The sequence below is a fragment of the Thermobia domestica genome, chromosome 5 (genome assembly GCF_964235325.1).
Source record: "Thermobia domestica chromosome 5, izTheDome1.hap1.1, whole genome shotgun sequence".
NCBI lineage: Eukaryota > Metazoa > Arthropoda > Insecta > Zygentoma > Lepismatidae > Thermobia > Thermobia domestica.
In genome coordinates this window covers 15,342,214-15,360,759 of record NC_137458.1, presented here as the reverse complement: position 1 = coordinate 15,360,759, position 18,546 = coordinate 15,342,214, and the positions used below count along the sequence as shown (strand labels likewise).

At 35.2% G+C, this 18,546-nt stretch overlaps 1 long non-coding RNA gene across 2 annotated transcripts in view; it reads right to left on the bottom strand.

The window, feature by feature from the left end:
- Window positions 1-7,088: 7,088 nt before the first annotated feature.
- The window catches only part of LOC145684589 (uncharacterized), a 99,367-nt gene continuing 87,909 nt past the window's right edge, over window positions 7,089-18,546 (bottom strand). The window contains exons 2-3 of one of the 2 annotated variants that reach the window (XR_014131330.1): window positions 10,903-11,054; window positions 7,089-7,501 (exon numbers count right to left, since the gene is read on the bottom strand). This is a non-coding gene — a long non-coding RNA (uncharacterized LOC145684589). Of the gene's footprint in view, window positions 7,502-10,360; window positions 10,419-10,902; window positions 11,055-18,546 lie in introns of those variants that run through there. The other variant, XR_014131331.1, reaches the window with a different exon arrangement.

Below are 18,546 nucleotides of genomic sequence, written 5' to 3'. Positions count from 1 at the left end.
TATATAATGCTAACGAGATGAACACACTTTCAAAATGGAGGATAAATATGCGTAGTTATGAGGAATTCCCGTTGCGTAAATAATGCGTAGTGAATATTTAAGAATTAAGAAAAAAAAACTGGTTTGTATATTGTCTGGTTTGTTTCTTAACCTTCGACCTTTTTCTACATCTCAAGCAAGCATATTCCAGCATTCACCCTATAGTAATACAACAAGAGAAATACATTGTTTTTGTCATTTATCTTATAGTAATATAACAAGAAAAATACATTGTTTTTAATTAATTTATCTTATAGTAATACAACAAAAGAAATACATTGTTTTTATGTGTTCACAATTAGAATCGATCCCTACACAAAGGACTTAAGTAAGGAATAATTAGACAGACAGTGGACCCACGGATTACGAACTTAATCCATTCCATAATCTTGTTTCTAAACCAAAATATTTCTTTTCCCATTGAAATTAACGTAAATACAAGTAGTCCGTTCTAACCACTAGAAACATGATACTGTTTGTATGTTTTACATTTTTAAGTGTTTCTGTGATAAAGATTAGCATTAGGAATTAGATTTCTGGGTTTTCGGCATCTATGGCCATGTTAAACTGTCACTAGGATTAGGATAAGAAATTATATTTCTGGGCTTTCGGCATCTATGGCCATGTTAACCCGTCACTAGGATTAGGATTAGGAATTAGATTTCTGGGCTTTCGGCATCTATGACCATGTTAGCCCGTCACTAGATTAGGAGTAGGAATTGGATTTCTGGGCTTTCGGCATCTATGGCCATGTTAGCCCGTCACTAGGATTAGGATTAGGAATTAGATTTCTGGACTTTCGGCATCTATGGCCATGTTAGCCCATCACTAGGATTAGGATAAGGAATTAGATTTCTGGGCTTTCGGCATCTATGGCCATGTTAGCCCGTCAGTAGGATTAGGATAAGGAATTAGATTTCTGGGCTTTCGGCATCTATGGCCATGTTAGCCCGTCAGTAGGATTAGGATAAGGAATTAGATTTCTGGGCTTTCGGCATCTATGGCCATGTTAGCCAATTACTAGGATTAGGATTAGGAATTAGATTTCTGGGCTTTCGGCATCTATGGCCATGTTAACCCGTCACGTATTAGGGATGACGTCCCTTGGTAACACACTATCTGGGGAAAGGGAAGAAAGAAAGGAGTGGGGAAGAAGGGAAGCGGCCTAGGACCTGTATGTTAGGTACCATTCCGGCATTCGCGTGGTGTGAATGAGGAAAATCCAGGAAAAACTCACTCAGAACGGCTGGTTTGAAAGGGCTTTTATATTTTTTGATCGCGTGTCCCCACCGGGAATCAAACCCGAGATCTGTGATGAAGAATAGAAGATGAAAACAATGTTGTCCTTTCTAATTCAAATAAGTAACAGTACATTAAAGATTGCAGTATGAAGAGTAAAGAACAGAAAAATGCGAAAAAGAACAAAAAATAGTTTTTGATCAAAGCACTCTGAAAATATGTTTATGGCAAACATTGAAACGAGTTGCCGAGAGCGTGGAATTGTGGGTACAGGCGCGTGTGTGGGTTCGTACTGCGAAATATTGTTCATAACCTCACAGGGGAGGGGGTCACAAATCTTGTTCTAAACCGATTTCTTCGCGAACTGACGTGATCGTAGCCCGTCGGTTTACAGTATATGATTTCAACCTACAATAACAACCTTAAAAATACTTGTGACTAGTGACGACGCTAGGGGGAAGCAGGGGAAGTTACCCCATTCCTAATACCATACCAAGACACTTACCTCTGGTGTGTGGAGTCCTTAGTTCGATCCCCGGACAAATAAGTTTGTGGTGGACAACATCGTGTCCGTGGATTTTTTCGCGGTACTCCCGTTTCCTCCCACTTTCTTATTCCACTAATTCTTCCGTTATCATTCACTTGCTTTAATCATCGTCTCCCTTAGCCTAAGGGGCATAATCGTTGGACGTTAAACTAAAAGATTTCATTTAATTCCATCTCCATTTTACAATATTAAATATCGAAAATATTGGCAAAAGGATCTTTGACTCAATGACTATAAAGACAATAAAATATATTGAATTACAGCTCAAAATTATGTACAGCTTAAAACATTTTTGATACGTGTTGGTACCAAATGATCAATGGTGGCATTCACCTCCGCTTTTCTCCTGTGTATCACCTATTACTGTGATCACGGGCGGCCATTAGGGAGGCAAAAGGGGGCAATTGCCCCCCCACACTTTTTTGAAGTAACCCATTAAGTTATATAGTTTCATTTAGAAATGTAAAGTTTTTGTATGTATTACTGGTTCATAGAAAAAATGGTGCCATATAATATTTTTCGTTGCCTTCAGTATGTCGGTTGTCTTCCCGTGGAGTTAAGAAAGCAACAAGAATTGGGTTGTAATTACTACCGAAAATAACCCAAAAAATAATTTTTGGAGCACAACAATTCCAGCATACTTTCACTTCTTCTTAGAAGGGCTCGATATATTAGTCAGCCGCTTTGAAACTAATTGAGAGAACATTTCGCAGAAAAAAAATCACAAGTTATTCTTTAATTGCACAGAAGTTGACAGTTCCTAAAATGTCTTTTCTTCTTTCGAATAGTAAGGAATATTGATTAAAAAGAGAGTAATGTGAAATAACCAGCTTTTCCATTGTTTTCAGTGTAGCATACGAGTGAAGTGGTGTGTTTAGGTGTGTACGAGTTATATACAATTAAATTTAGTGAATTCAACATAATTCTAGGTTTTAGGATTATTTTGTATAACAGGAGTGTGGAGTGATTGTAAATATTGTGTTTTGATGTGGTCCAAAAAAGTAAAAATTGCATCTAATGGCAAAGAACATGTTTCGGGAAGCTGCAAAAGTAATTATTTCTTTTAAATGTAGCATATGCTTGTAGTATTTACTGTCTTTCACTTTCTTAAGGGTAATAACATACATTTAATAGCATGTGTGGAATTATAAATAAAGTTGTGCATTAATCCCAGTTTCAATGTAACTTCTACAAAACAAGCCTCATTATTCATTACCGTGATTAATATTATTCTTTCTATTTATTTGTTTTGTAAATTTGTTATTAAATAATCTGAACACACAATTTTCAAGACAGAATTTTAAGATGTTCATGAGCAAGGAATCAAATTTCTTCTTACATTTCGTTGTTTAATAGTACAAAGAGCTAGTACCTACTTCTGTTGCTCTTGTCAATTTACTTAATAAGATATGAAATGCGATATACGGTATTTTAACTGAAAAAGATAGTATCCTATTAGTTATACAACCTTTCGTAAAAAAAATGTTAGAAACAACCAGGTAAACTAACACTGATATACAAATATTCAGATCATGTCTTGGCCCCGCTTTTAACGTTCAATCTCCGCCACTGACTGTGATACATCCAAGGTCAATCGTTCCAATATCTAACATACAACATAACAGTGACGAATTTTTGAGTTTTTTAAAAATAATTTCAGTAATTAGTGTTAATATTTGAGACAAGACCAAAGCCTTCGATATTGGTCTTGGTTTCGTCTCGAAATACAAATATTTGTCTCGCTCTTGTCTCAGCTACGTCTTAACATGTTAATTCTCGGTCTCGTCTCGGAATTTCAAGACAGAGACTAGTCTCTGTCTCGCTATCAACCCTATTTCTGATTATTGTTGTATTGATTGTTATCTTATTTATCCTAACGCTAACGCACATACTGCTTGTAAAGTGCACTTGCAGTACTGTACCGCATGTCTCAGAACTCCTGATTCACTTGTTGTTAGGTGCAGTATGTTAGACTGTATGATTAATGTTGGTGTGTTTCTTGTTTTGTTTGTGTTGTGGTGTAATGTTGTTTCTTTCCTTTTTTTCCAGTCAGCTACGCTACAAAATGGTGGCTCGCCTAAAGTTTGAGAAACGTTCTGAGATACAGAACATTACGGAAATCCAGCGACAAATGAAACAGCTGTACGGTTATCCTGCACCACAGCGGAAGCCAATAACAAAGGTAAATAAAGCCTTCGATACCACTGGTAGTGTAATTGACGCCAAGAGGCCGGGTAGGCCTAGGTCCGTCAACAATCCCGCAAATGTGGCTCGGATACAGGCGGAACTTGCAAGGTCACCTCACAAGTCTAAATCCCACACTCTGAATATCCTAAGGTATCGGTTGCCAGGGTTGTCAAGGATCCGAAACCGCGCCCATATCATCATTGCCTGCTGCACGCAGTCAACATCTTCCCCAGGTGATGGATTGGACAGCGAGGAACAATGGAGTGGCCGCCACGGTCACCAAACCTCACCCCTCCCGACTTCTTCCTATGGAGGCATTTGATTAGCAAGGTGTATGCAAGACCCATAAACAGTGTTGCGGAATTGACGGCGCGAATCACCGAGGAATTCAACACCATTCCCGTTCAGATGTGCCGAAATGCGTGCAGAAATGTACTTCTCCAGATGGAGGCTTGCATCGATGTTAATGGCTGGTAGGTGGACCTCCATATGGAGAATAGGGATTAGACACTAAAGCACTTGATTTTTACATCATTCCTCTGTACCTACAATTTTGTTTTATGCCATTCTTGTTTAAAATAAAAATGTACTGATTATCAAAAGGCGAGTCACTCCTCCTGGTACATCCTGTAGTGTTCCATATATATATATATATATATATATATATATATATATATATATATATATATATATATATATATATATATTATTGAGTCTTTCCGATGTGACACCTGCGAAATTGATCCGTCACCAAGAACCGAAGTCGGGACCACACATGTGAAAGTTAAGGTGAAAAACATTCAGTTTCATAAACCCCTGCTCCTTAATTGGAAAAGTTGTATTTAAAAAATATTTTCGCTTTTGAGGAATACCGTTATCAGCAGCTGGTATTTAGTTTGCTCGAAAAGAAACATATTTTGCCTACTTACGTACATGCAATGTTGCAGTGTTTTCAAGATAAAGATCACCAGATGTTCGTATGCACCAAGACGCTTTCAGCATTATTTTCAAAAAGAGAAATAAAAAAGGTGTTTTGAGGCAATCTTTATAGAATTCTGTTGTTATTCTTCATGTCTGAAGAAAATACACGGCTTGAAACATAATATACATACGGTATACCAGAAATAGCCTTTTTCCATTCGCAATTTCCTTTCCTTTCAGTTTTTAATGATGTGTTCCAGCCCCCTAGTGAAGAGACTTGGGGTTTTATCTGTTTTTAAAATTTGTGCCGCAAGGTGGCGGAGTGGCAGCTGTTAAATTGGAGGAGGTCTTTATGGTTGTTCTTTTTCTCACCTGCTCAACCTTTTCACCTCTTTCTTGATGTTTTCCAATAAACAAGAGATCATCTTCAATATTGCCTGCTGTGTCGGAGATAAATATAACTAGCTTTTCCTTACCCATTTAACAAACTTCCTTTATTCTTTTTGTATATTCGAGATAGAAGGTAATTGTAAGGAACAAATGAAATAGTAGAATTGAGAAAAAAGAAAGAAAGAAATCACTACTTGTCTGCTAAGCAGAAAAAAAAGCAACAAACTTAAATTAAGTGTTCGTGTGAACATAGTAGCAGCAGAGACGGAGTGGGTCAGTAGGTCGTGGGTCAACAGGACGTGACCCACTACGACCCACCACCCACCATGACCCACTCTGATCCACTCTGCTTAATGCATTGTAGACAGCATCTTCTGAACACTGATGAAATTGTCTACATTTTACTTTTAAGATCATTTTTCTTCCTTTTTCATTTTATTGGCCTATTTTACATTGCTTTGTGACTTTCAAATTTCATCCTATTTTCCACTGAAAAGTATCTGTAATTTAACAAGGAAATAATTATATATGATAATTAAATTTAAATTCATCGTAATATAGCCCGTGACAAGCACTCTGCCATTTTATATCGTAAAGGTCAGATCCGCCAGTATTGTAACAGAGCGGTGTTTGAGCTAATGACCATAGAAATTCAAACTCCGATTAGTGATAATTTCACAGCCTTATTTTATTATAATCTAAATGTGAACTCTTTAGTCAGTGGAGAGGTGGGCGTGGAGCATGGGTCACAGTTGATGATGGTGGGTTTTAGTGGGTCGTGAGTTCAATGGATCGTGGGTCACGCTGTGTGGTGGGTCAGTAGGTCATGGGTTAAGTTTTCAATGACCCACACCATCTTTGGGTAGCAGTATACAATTCAGAACTATATATTTAAAAAAATACAGAACAAATATGTAATATTATTTTAATAGATCATTGTGTAAATAGTCAAAATATGTAAGATTCTTACCTCTAAGCAGAGGCGTAAATAAGGGCCCTGCATACCCCGCATTGCGGGGTGCCCGAAGCCATCACGGGGCCCCAAATCGTGATGTAAGACGTAGAGAAGGGGACCCATTCCACGTTGTCTGCGGGGTGGCCCCAAGCCCTTAGTTACGCCATGAATTAAGTATGCGATAAGGCAGCGTGTTAACGCATGGTGAACAAGCATATAAGTGTCCATAAATATGTCCAAGAACTGTCTGAGACGTAAGGAATTTCGAAGTGATAAAACATTTCGATAGTACTAAAATCATCATCATCATCATTAAGTATTCTGTCGTAATTGGCAGGTCATTTGCCGCCACTGAGAAGCTTCCATGCTCCACGGTCTTTAGCTAACCTCTCCGTCTTCACGTACGATTTTTCTGTTTTAATATAGTTCATCAATTGTAGCTTTTCTTCATAGCGAATAGCCCAACCAGCTTCTCATTATCTTCTCAATAATATCAAAAACTGTTTTCTTTCCCACTTCCCTCCAACTCCTAACATCCTCTCATTTGCTTTCCGTTCGATCCAACTAATTCTCTCTATTCTTCCTCACACCCACATTTCGAAAGCTATTAGTCGTTGGGGCCGCGGTGGCTCAGTGGTAGAGGTCCCGGGTTCGATCCCACTCCCCGCCAAGTGAACTTTGTGGTGGACAAACACCGTGTGCGTGAGTTTTCTCGGGGTTCTCCCGTTTCCTCCCACTTTCTTCATTCCACCATTTCACTCATTACTCATCATCACCGTCTCCTTTAGTCTAACTGACATAACCCTGGGATGTAAAACTCAAAGATTTCATTTCATTTTCATTTGTTTAGTCGTTGGATGTTGCATTTTATTTCCTTATTCTCTACATCGAACAGTACTAAGTAATGATGGAACTGATGGATATCGTATTCAAGTATCAATTGAAGCTGAAATTGAAAATAGAATAATTGGTAGTGGGAAAAGAAAATACTTTATTATTTGATAGAATACCGAACCTTTAATTTACCTTATTTTTTAAGTTGTAAAAATACTTGACACGTTTTCTACAACATCATTCCTTACTGAAAGATAAAAGTAAATTTTCTTTAAGTGTAAAGTTAAAAAGTAAGATTTACAATGCCTTCTGCACTCGGTGCCCTTATCCATGTTCTGCGACCTCTAACCTTTGGTATCAAAATACAAATTCTTTTGTAATGGTAGGACCTAGTAAAAGGTAAAAAAAGTTATTTAGTAGCAGTTGTAAAGAAAATAAGAATATTATTAACAAAAGTGTAATTTTTTGATCAATCATTTCTGTATTTATATCCATAACAGTTAAATCCTAAAGTAAATCTGTACCTAGAAATACAATTCTTCCGTAAAACAAAATTTTAAAGGTAATAGGAGTACATTTCGTGAATAAAGGATTAAATATGTATATAATGAATTTATGTATGGTTCGAGATTGTATATTTTTATCGTAAATAATGCTCAATAAAACATACTTTAGTAAATTCAATTAATACAGTATCAACACATTTATTACAATATATACAATATATACAATATACAATATATACAATATTATTTTGTACGTATTCTTTAACCGAGTAAAAGCATTGTTCTATCAAGTACCTTTTAAGTTTGGATCTAAAGTTATTTACAGAGACCTGATTTTTTATACATGGTGGAAGTAGATTGTATAATAGAGTACTTTTGTGTGTAACTGATTTATTGTATATATTTGTTTTATATTCATGCAAGTGAATATCAACTTTACTTCTTGTGTTGTACCTGTGAATGTGTTTGTTAACAATAAATTCACTACTATGTTTTTTTTTTTTTCAAATACATTAATATTTCGAACAAATACATCGAGGGAAGAGTCATTATTTCAAGTTCCTTAAAAATATTTCTGCAAGAAGAGGTCCATTCTACTCCTGCAAGTACTCTTACCACTTTCTTCTGTAGTCTAAAGATAACAATACTTTTAGGTGCATTTTCCCAGAACATCAAGCCATATTTTATTATAGAATGAAAATTTGACTAATATGTACACTTAGCTGCTTTGACATTAATCTTATCTCTTACACATCTAATTGCATAACATAGTTTGCTTAACTTACTTCTTACATGTTCTATATGTGGTTCCCAGTTGGAATTATTAGATATTTTAACTCCAAGAAAGGTAACAGTTTCTACATATTTAACTGCTTTATATTTATTCTTCTTATTGGATTGGCTTGATTACTTTTATCATTGTAAAAATTTAAGGCACATGTTTTATTTGCATTAATAATTAGGTCATTTTTATTCATCTAACTTGAATGTTGGTTCATTGCCGTTTGGCAGTTTGAAGCTAATTCGCTTTCATCTTTCCCGCTAACTATTATAATTTGTATCATCTGCATATAAAGTCACACATGAACTGTTAATACTTTCAGAAAGATCATTTACATAAAGAAGAAAGAGAAGTGGCCCTAGAATTGATCCCTGTGGTACTCCACGATTAATAATTTCTTCACTTGATACACATTTTTTAATTTTATTATTTACTATTCCTGTGATTTCAGTTACTTGCTTCCGATCTTTAAGGTATGATTTGAACCATTTATTTGCCAAGCCTTTAATAACATAGCAACTAAGTTTTTCTAGCACTATGTTATGATTTACTAAATCGAAGGCTTTTGTTAGATCTAAAAATTTTCCTATAGATAATTCTTTCTCATCCAGCAACTTTCTGCAGGTTTCTAGAAAATGAAAAATTGCTGTCTCTGAGGATTTACCTTTCAAGAAACCATGTTGTGTGTTGGATATAATAGAATATTTATTAATGAAATCCATTACCCGATTGAACATTATTTTTTTCCAGAATTTTACCTATAATGGGTAGCAGTGATATCGGTCTATAGTTTTCTATTTCATTGAGTTTACATTCTTTTGTATAATGGTTTAACTTTAGCAACTTTTAGTTTATCGGGAAAGGTTCCTGTGGCGATTGAAATATTTGAGAGATAATATAATGGTTTAACTAAATATTTGTAACAACTTTTTTATCAAATTATTAGAGATTTCACCCGTCCTAGCCGAATTCAAATTTTTCATTTGTTTTATTATGATGATTATTTCACTCTGTGTTACTGGTTTCAACAATATAGATTTGACATTTTTTTAATTTTATGTTCCGTTAAGTTAGTTTTACTAGTTCCTTTGTTTTTAATAAGGGTTTGTCCTACATTTGTGAAATATTTATTAAAACACGCTGCTCTGTCCTTTGGATTTGTCATGTTACGCCCTTATAAATTATACTACTTATATGGATACTATGCGTTTGCATGTTGAGCTCTTCTTTAATTATTTTCCACATTGCCTTTGTTTTATTGTGTGATTGAAGAATCTTCCCTGCTGTTATAATTTGGTTTCGCTATCTATAATAATAACTTTTAGAGTCGATATAATTTCGGCATGTTACTTTACTACCGGTATGATGTACTGGCTGATACCGATCAATTTTCACCAATGGACAACTGCTTAATATTGTAACCGAAGAAGAATTAGGACCACGCGGAAATTACATTAAAATGTCTAACGGTGTTACTTTTAGCAAAAGTATAAGTTTATTATATTTTTGCACATCTTATCTTTTTCTTTTTCTTCTTCTTCTTTTTTTTAAAAAAAAACACAGTATCAATTTTAAGCTCACTTAATGTTTCTGACTGCCTTCCCCGGGTACAACCGTGCTTAAAGCGTGTATTGGTTGTATAAATTACACAGCTTTTTATATATATTTAAAAACCTTAGTTCCTAACTAGTTTAAAATATTCCATTTTTTCCTATATTTGTATATTTCTAATGATTCAGTTTCCGCCCTCCCCTTGTGGCCCACAACTGATTTTAATAACTATACTTGCTAAAGACATGAAATAACAAAAAAAAAAGTGTCAATTTGCACTCTAAAGTGCTACATTTCCATTTTTTTTTTTTTTTTTTTGCTAAATTTATTACTAACATTGTTATTAACAGTGTCAGCTTTGTTAGAAAAGAAATCAATGTCAGATGGAGAAAAGAAGGACGAAGAATAATCGTGAATCCAATTGTATTTACCCCTTTCTTCTTGATTCTCATCGGGACATTTCCTTAGCTAAATAAAAAAAAAAAGAAAAAAAGAAATGTAATATTTTCAATTGTTATTTTTAAATGTGACTAATTTAACAAGTTACTTACGAATACAAACCAGGATTAGAGAAAGAAAGCTGAAGGACTATATATAGCCCACGAGCCACCCTTTGAATCACACTAATGCACGCAAATCAAATTCGGTCATAGCATAAAGAATTGTGTTGGTATTTTTGATCTTTATTGATCCCAAGTGAAATTTGTAGGTAAATTATGGCTAACAAATGTAATTGATGATATAAAAGTAAAAAGGAAGTACGGAGCGAAACAAGTATGCATTTGAAAAAGGCCAGAAACATTTATGTTACAGGCATAGAACAGAATAAAAACTAATTTTATTTATATAATTTTGTATATGTACAATACTTTTTTTTAATCACTGCTCCTGCAGTTTACGAGGCGAACTCACAAAAGCTCCAAGATTTTTTGTTTCTAAATCGATTTCTTACCCTTTGTCAGTTTTACTTTGGTTTCAAACTCTTTTTTATATTTACAAACAGGACGGACAAGAACAGCTGAACTCAAGAAACGATAGTTTTTTGTTCTTTGAATTCCTCTGGGTCGTGAGTTTGATTGGAAATAACATAGCACTGGCAGCGTTCTGAAAAGAAAAGAAAATACCTTCATTTGTTACTTTTTATTGTATTGCTATCCTGAGTTAAAACGGCACGTGTAACACTAAAACAGTTTGTGAATCACACATGAAACTTTCTTCTTCTTCTTCTTCTTCTTCTTCTTCTTCTTAGCATCGTATATTCTCTTACCTGATTCACTGAGATTATAGTGGACTTTATTTAAAGGAACTACGTTAATATCAGTGGCGTATTTAGAGGGGCTATAGGGCTCAAACCCTCTCCCCCCGAAATAAATTTGTTAGTTTTTCGCATTCCACGTACAATAATAATCCTTCTTACTATTTCTAAGAATTTCTTTCACTTACCACTTTCTTATACCCTTTTTTTTTTTTTTTTCAGAAATAATACTGTATTTGTCAAATTTCATTCCATGTAAGTACTGTGTTCCTTTTTATCGCCTCTGTTTCTTTTTCTTAGTTATTACTTTCTTTCGTATCTCCTATCATACTTTCGACCGTTGTTAGTTGTGATTCAAGTCAGCCGTCGTCAGTAACACCAAAACTAAGCGGAGCTGATAAGCGAAACTGATGTTCCACACCAAGTTGCACGGATATCAACATAAAGGGACTAGTTATTATAACAAAGAAATATTTACATAGTTTAGTTATAAAGGAAGGCAAATGTTTAAATTAAAGAAAATCAAGAGAGGGAATAAGTAGCCCGGGTAATTATGTAGACCAAGAGGATGCATTCTTTTTCTTCTACGAATAGAATAAAAGGTTATACTTACTGCTAAATTTTTGTGTGAATCATACCACTTAAGATTCACCAGTCTCCAATTCTTGTAGAGCTCCCTCGTGGCTAAGCGGTTAGCGCACGCGTCTTTGGCGTGGGAGACCCGGGTTCGATTCCCGGCGGGAGCTCCCGTGGTTCGGATTCCACGTTAATCAGTAGGTCCACGTCTCATATAGCCTCGCTGCTGAAAGGGACGCTAAACTAAAATCAACTCAACTCCAATTCTTGTAATTAAAACTTTAATTTATTCATAAATTAAAATATATTTAATTATCAAATTCAGGTGGGCGATTGCTTCTCCTGCTTCCCAGTGTTGTGCATAGCCCCCTCCAAAAACAAAATCCTAAATACGCCACTGGTTAATGTACTGCATTATTTCGACTTGGATGTCTATACGTGAGCACTAGTGAAAATAGACTTATTTAAGAAGTGCGTAAAATGTACGTAATTTCTTGACTGGCACAGATTGAGAATCTGGGTGCAAAATTAGAAAAACATGAGTAAAATCTGACTTCACAAGGAGAGTGTTACTTCTAAGGAATTTATTTGGGCAAGCGCTATACGAAAGGGCATTGACATGTAAAGCATCCAACATATTTTGATGAATTTGAAATACTGATCTTCCTTTCCCCATGAAAATATTTGATCTCAGCGCAATACTTCAATTCCCCCATTATTATTATTATTATTATTATTATTATTATTATTATTATTATTATTATTATTATTATTATTATTATTTACATAATTGACTTCAAGCATTTGCCGAAATAAAAATTAAAAGAAGATATAGAAATATGAAAATGATTAATGATAACGAAATGTTGGTACGTAATTTATTTTAAAGAATATCATGTGACCTAGTATACTTTGTCAATGTTCTAGGTTGGGTTAAAACTCTTCAGTCATTCCACGCAACGTCGTGGAATTCTTTATAACCTTAAGAGTCTTCATCCCGGCGAAATTAAAATACCGCTAATTTTACAGTAATTATGTGATATCTTCAAATAGATAAAAGATAATCGAAATGTGGAACAAGAGCACCCTAGAGAATATTATTTTACATGAGAAACCGTTATCACGACTCACTTATCTGCTTTCGATTTCGAGCCATTTTGAAAATCGGTATTTATTTTCGCGTTTCTAAACAGCTGAAAACGGAAAGCCACTAGGTGACTTGTGATAACGATACCTCACGCAAAATAATATTGTCTAGGGCGCTCTTGTTCCATATTTCAATTATCTTTTATCTATTTGAAGATATCACATAATTACTGTAAAATTAGCGGTATTTTAATTTCGCCGGGATGAAGACTCTTAAGGAGAGACCAGTTCATATATATTTCGTTATTATACAGGGTATCCGGAATGGGACTGACGGTTTTTAAAAGTGTATAGTTTTAATATGGTCAGAGATACAGAAGGAAAAGCATGCATTTTAAAGGAGAACTCAAAAAGTTTATTTGGTCTTATTTACAAGTCATTCTAACTCAGTGTAACTCCACCTGAGCTCCATTTGTAAATTGTTACAATATCTAGCCTGAACTCAATCTCTCTCCACGTATTTTGGAACATTTGAGGTGTTACTGAAGCAGTTGCATTCCTAATACGGTTCTTTAGGAATAATTGATCCTTCCACGCCTGGATACTGTTGCGTGATGGAGGATTCTTGTGGTAAACACGTCGAAAGTTTCACTGAACTTGAACGAAACTTTTGTCTCTGCAAACCACCACACGCATTGCGCCTTTTCGACTGCCGACATCATTTCTGTTTATCGGCGATAACTACCGTCACTGGTAGTTGTTCAAGTATGAAAATTTGCTGAACAAAACTTTTTGAGTTTTCCTTCAATATAAATGTTTTCTTTTTCTTCTGTATCTCTGACCATATTAAAACTATACACTTTTAAAAACCGTCAGTCCCACTTCGGACACCCTGTAAATCCAAGCAAGTACTAGATTCTGTGGGACTCAAGCAAACATCGGTGGCCCAAGTCCAGTTAAATAGGCTATATCGGTAAAGTGGGGCAACACTTTACCAGAGTAAGGAAGTCCAAAAGAGCCACACAATGAATGTTCTGCACAGAGTGACAGAGGTGCCAACAACTGTACCAATTTACCGAATGTATTTCAATGACAATGATAATAGCTTTTGTATATAAATGATTAGAATTATTAAAGAAACTCAAAAGTTCTCGAAAAGAAAAACGTACACTAGAAAGCTAAAAACATTGACAGTTCTCAATACTCATTCTTTGTAAGCGAGGCACCGAACCTTGTTTTTGAAGTCAGCATGACAACGGCGTGACCACTGCAAACTCTTTCTATCTTTTGGGGGTTTGTCGAGATCGTTACAAACTAGATCTTTGGAGTACAATGTAGGAGGCATGTAAAAAAAAAAAAAAAGAAAAAGAAAAAAGAAAAAAAGAAAAAAAGAAAAGTTCGAAGTTATTATAATCGAAAATCTCTCAGGAAAGCCCTCATGATAAGAGGTGATCACCTTAAATGTGATGCAAGATAAGAGAACCGGCCTTTTGAAGCCGGTTTCTCAATGCTCCCATTCTCAAGGGGAAAAGTTGAATTGAAGGCATCTCGTACGTAAAAACTTGCAAAAGTCAATATTTAACAAAAAAGTAGATAAATCAGTCAATGCAAGATATAGCATTTATACCTTAATTCTTGCTTCATACAACAACAGTAGTTAGACATGTATGCTATATATGTACACGGATAAATGTATAACAACAACTTGAAAAGAGCTCCTGACTGGTATTTCAGCATCTTGTGTTGAGTTTTGTGGTACTCGGTAAATGACGAAAGAAAACGTCTTAATTAAAAGCATACATCCGCCCCTAGCGAAAGTCTACCTAACAAGAGAGAATCTGGCCTTTCTGTATGTACTTAGTTGCAGTTGATGGAGAACTGGTTTTTTTCAGATCATCTCACAAGATGGGATGCTCTTAAGATCTTCTCTTTTTTATCTTCCAAATGAGTACTACTGGAGTTTCCCTTGCTTCTAGTATGCGTAGGACGATGGGTGTGGCCAGCGTCTTCCATTACAACAGAGTAAACGAATCACTCTCTCATGCAGAGAATTCGTCTTAACCAATTATTCCGTGTGTTTGCCTTTTTTTTCTTTAATTTCTGCTTCTACAACGAGATGGCGCACAAGTCTCCGGTAATAGCCTGATGCTTCTTTTTTTTTCGTTGTTTATTTTACTTTTTATAGTGGACCTTCTGGTCAGTCTTGTTCAAAAAAAGCATGAATATAGATAACCTAATTGATCTTTCTTCCATCAATCCTAGTGATCAGAGATATATATAACTTTTAAATTAATTTATCTCTATCTTCAGATGTATAATGATAAATTCAAGACGGAGTTATTGCTGATGTAAATTTATCTTACAAATTTCATTTGTATCTTCCGTCTACGCTGTACAGAATTGTTGTTGCGGCCGTCACGATATATATATATATATATATACAGTGGCGGATCAAAGGGGGGGCTGTAGCCCCCCCTTGACGCTCAGATATACACTGGATAAAATGGGCTTCAATCCTGCTTTACACTGGATAAAACGGCAAAATATGGTTTAGCCCCTCCCTTGATCATATCCTGGATCCGCCCCTGTATATATATATATATATATATATATATATATATATAATGAAGCATATTTGCAGCTTTCCGAAGCCATGTTGGTCTGCTGCATCAAAACTATTCTCAACGTTTGACGTATTTGGTGCAGTGGCGTAGGGAAGTGGGGCCCAGAGGGGCCGCCCCCCCAAAGAGGTATTTTGATGTTTTGTAATTTTTTTTATATATTTTTATGTTTATATATTTTTTGTTTGTAATTTTTCTATATGTACCTATAATAGCACTTGCCCCCTCCCCCGAAACACACATCCTGGCTACGCTACTGATTCCGTGTGTAATCCGTTTCTACTTTAACCCTTTCGAGACAGTGTCGGGAAAGTGGTGCACATGGGTGTGGCACTTCCTTAATCCTCTGCTGTGTGAACACTAATTAAGATATCGCGATGATTTTTTCTATGACAAATATGGTTGGACTACAGTTTATCCTGATGGTATTTCTTCTCGTGAGTGTCGAATTTCCCTCTTAAATTTGAGTCCAAAATAATAAATTCGAGAATTTTCAAATTTCCACTTTTTTTTTCATTTTCCTATAGCTTTCTAAGTTTTAGAGATATCTACTTAGGACTTGTCAGGTGTATATACCTCGTATGAGTACCTAATTGTTGGGACCAATTACGCCATCCCGCGATCAGTGTTGTCAACTAAGGAAAATAAAATTTTCCTATTTTTGGGTAGAAAAATTAGAAATTTTCAAAATTTATGTTTATAAATCCGTACCTATACGAACGAACGCAAGTCAACTTACGCCAGTCGAACATGAGTCCTTACTGAACTAAAGCAGTACAGATTGTTACAATTGGGTAATTGGGTTGGGGGGAATTTGAATTTAAGTTCTAAACCTTCATTTTTTTTACTTTTCTGTTTACCATAATCTATTTTTTTTTTAAACTACAAACTTCGTTTCTTAGATATCGACATGATACTTGTAGGATATATTAGTGGTGTACGAAAGTTTGATTTTTTAGATAGCCTGTGTCTGTCTGGTAGCAGTGTTTCCAGCCACAGAAAATTTTAATTCTTCAATTTAAGGGCAACCTTCGGAAAATATCCCTTTTCCCCCCTCTTGTTGGCTACATGGGAACAAATGTACCAGTATCTGAAAGCCTCATCTTTGCCCTACACAACGCATCATAGAAAGTCTCACTTGGATAATTAGAGGAAGTACAGTTGAGGTTTATAGTATACCTTGTTCTCTAACAAGGAAAGCTATCCAACTCCTCGGCGAGTATCGCATTGAAACTTGCACAAGTGGAAGAACACATTGAAAGATGGAAGGAAATATGCTTACTCTTACTATTCGCAACGTCGTCGAACCGGAAGTAGGATGATCGTTCCATCATAGCCCCTGAAAGTTATGTACTCTTGCCATACACGCCAGAATGTGATACACTGGAACCTCTTTTCTCACGGAGACAAATATTGTAAACTCAAGATGATAACTGTCGGTGGCGATTGGGATCTCTACTAGGTCATGTCAAATGGAACACGATACACGATCGTAAGTTCCAAACGAAGACGTTTACCCGGTGGAGAAAAGGGACACGTTGAAACCAGAACTCAAAAATGGCTTTCTATGATTATTATTGTTATTAGTTGACTATTATTATTATTATTATTATTATTATTATTATTATTATTATTATTATTATTAGTAGTAGTAGTAGTAGTAGTAGTAGTAGTAGTAGTAGTAGTAGTAGTAATAGTAGTAGTAGTAGTAGTAGTAGTATGATTAGCATTATTAATATGAGCAGTATGAAGAGTAAAAATAATAATGAGAAGAAGACAAGAATAGGGTATATTGTTGGGCTCGTTAAGTAACGAAGGACTTCGGCCCATCTTGAGTGTCGTCTGGCACTGCTATAAAGGTTTTAAAATCCACAAACAGCCATACCCCAGCCGGGATTCGAAGTCGGGACCCTTGAGTCGCTGGCTTGACGCCTCAACCAACACGAACATAAGGTTGGTAATAAGACGAAGAAGACGACAAAGAAATAATAATAATAATAATAATAATAATAATAATAATAATAATAATAATAATAATAATAATAATAATAATAATAATAATAATAATAATCTTATACCAGTGGTTATCAACCCATTTCCGATCACGAACCCCATATTATCACATCCTCTTGCCAGCGATACCCTTATAATTTGTGGCTTGTAATAAACTTGTGTCTGATTTTTAATATACCTATTGCGGAGATCTCACTATTATTTCTATACTAGTAGAATCCATTTCTTGTATATATTGGATACAGTAATTTCCCTAAAAGGAATGGAATAAAACAAAATTTGGCCCGTTCATTCATATTACAAATATAAAATCCGATCCGTCATACTGTTTCAAAATGAAGGTCGTTTAAAAATTTTAACACTTCATAACTTCCTTAATTTTGGGTCATATGATAAAAGAATAGAATAAAGTGCATTTGCATTCTTCTGTTATTTCAATATGCAGTTCTCATTAGTTTCATATCGTACCTATTTCATTTAAATTGATTTTTAACCAACTGTGCACGTGCACCTGTTGAAAATGTTTAGTAGACCATTTTTTTTTCTTGGCAGTATGTATACAAATGTGTAAAAAATTGTCTATCAGAACAAAATTCAAAATAATAATTATTTAAAAATATTTTCCGATATTAGATTCTAATTATTTTTCTCTCTTTCGCTTATCTTCGCGACCCCCAGATTGATAAACCCTGTCCTATACTATTTCTTCTTCTTGCAGACCTGGTGTTCCTGTGGGTTGAAGCGTTAAGCCAGCGACTCAAGGGTCCCAAATTCGAATCCTGACTGGGGTATGGTTAATTGTGGATTCTAAAACATTTATACCAGTGCTAGAGGACGTTCAAGCCCGGCCGAACACCTTGGTTACTTAACGGACCCAACAATGCATTTGTTGTCTTGTTCTTCTCATTATTATTATTATTATTACTAATCATACTGCTCATATTAATACAACAACAACAACAACAACAACTACTACTACTACTACTACTACTACTACTACTACTACTACTACTACTACTACTACTACTACTACTAATAATAATAA